This window comes from Octopus sinensis, linkage group LG27, assembly GCF_006345805.1.
Source record: "Octopus sinensis linkage group LG27, ASM634580v1, whole genome shotgun sequence".
In the NCBI taxonomy this organism is placed as follows: Eukaryota; Metazoa; Mollusca; class Cephalopoda; order Octopoda; family Octopodidae; genus Octopus; species Octopus sinensis.
Genome location: NC_043023.1, coordinates 8845751 through 8847881, shown reverse-complemented (window position 1 = coordinate 8847881; position 2131 = coordinate 8845751).

Sequence of the window (2131 nt, the reverse complement as noted above, 5' to 3'; positions counted from 1 at the left end):
ATGTAACGTATTCATTCATTATACATTCCGGCAAACTCAAACGTGAATATCTAATCGCTATTGCTTTTCTTCATCACCGAACGCCAGTTCCCTCTAAACGAGGTGTGTTTGTAACACTGGCAATCAAGCGGTGTCAGGGGACTTTGAGCCCCGGTAATTAATCTTCATTATGTCATTCCTCACTCACAGTCACCAAGCCGGACCAATGAATTTAACAAGTTTATGCACCCTTGTTTATAGAAATCAGCAAATGAATTATTTACTGATGCATACTAATAATTCATAGAATGCATGCAAAACAGAAAGAATTCAAACCACTCTTAATACGTTCTGACTGACTTGCTAGCAACGCTAAAACTTTTGCCTGGAGTATAAAGAGTACTTAAACGAGGAAGCAAATCCGTACAAAATAAACTAAAAGTTTCTGGATTTTTTTCGCATTTTATCAAACTAGAAATAGAAGATAAAAACTCCGCTTCGCTGCTGAAAATTTCACTGAATCTGGGCAAGTGAAAAAGTGACATTTTCGGATGCTGCCCTCATGAGCGCAGTCTCGTTTGTTCGACTTTGTCATGTCCATTTCCGAAATAGGGAAAGGTACACACACATATGAGTAGTATGTATGGATATGAATATGTGTGTATGATGCATGTATGTCTCTCTCTCTCTCTCTCTCTCTCTCTCTCTCTCTCTCTCTCTCTCTCTTTATATATATATATATATATTTATAAAAAATATATATAAAAATACAAAATGGGACAAGAACGCAAAACACTCAAATAGACGACACAAAAAACGGACGGGTCATTCGAAGCCTCTAATCTTCAGGCAAGAACCGGATCATCCTCGCAATTTCGGCTGATTAATCTTGAGATCGCTCCGATCCGGCCAGTCCCAAGGAAAAACTAAGCTACGAGCATTAGATTTCTTGGAAAAAGGATAGAATGTATACGAAACAAGGACAGAAAAACGGACGATGCCACACGAATATAAATACAAAAAACAATAATAGTAATAACAGGACAAAAACAGCGGGTGTCTTACGACTTTAGACAGTTCAACTTAACTTCGCTGGCGTATTTGGAAAATAATGCCTTAAGGCAATTCGGTATGGTCATTGTTTATTTATTTATTTTCCAAATAAACAATAAACACACGCACTATATATTGGTTCTTCACTCATTTATTAATGTTCTTGTTTTACCTCATGTCCATTGTCCGCAAATTTTCCCTCACACATCTGTGACCTCTTCGGTAACACACTCCGTGCTCGTTGTGATTCTGCTCGGTTGAATGCATTTAGTTCTTCTATGATTTGTATCCTTATATGTGCATGTGTTTGCGTCTGTATTTGTGTGTGTCGCTGTTCTTAGTATCACTATGACGCTGCTCTCACCTCCTTCTCCTCTATGTATATATGAGTGTTTTTCATGTGTATTTACAGTGCCAGAGGCATTGAGGAGTTATATAGCGACTTAAGAAACAACTCTAATGAAACAGTAAACATAATATTTTTAATAAATATGTATACAAGACTGGAATCGATGACTGCACTAAATGGACCCTATCCATTGCTGGAACTGCTGGAAGGAAGATGGCGGCATTTAATGAAGCTGTGGGATTGTGGGATTATCGACTTGTCTCCCCTTTCAATCACTCAAAGTGAGATGGGATTTAAACCTGGTGAATTTGAAGGATACACGTTTGGTGTTACGAGATCATGACGATTGCCTTCCTTCACTTTTCGATTAGATGGGTTTGTGAGAATGCACTGAGACGTGTTCATACATATATAGCCTACCATTGTGTACTTCATCCGTCCAAGGCTTAACGATTGTCTCCGGCACCTCAATACATCCAACTGAATTAATAATAATATCCTATGGAAAGATCTGGGGTTGTGTGACATAGCTTATTTTTATTCACCACTCCTAAAATCATTTATATACATACACACATATAAAAATATATATTTGTGTGTGAGTATATATTTATGATATATATATATATATATATATACATACATATATATATATATATATATATATATATATATATATATATATATATATATATATATATATATTATTTATATATATTTATATACATGCATACAAGAGGCTTCTCTTAG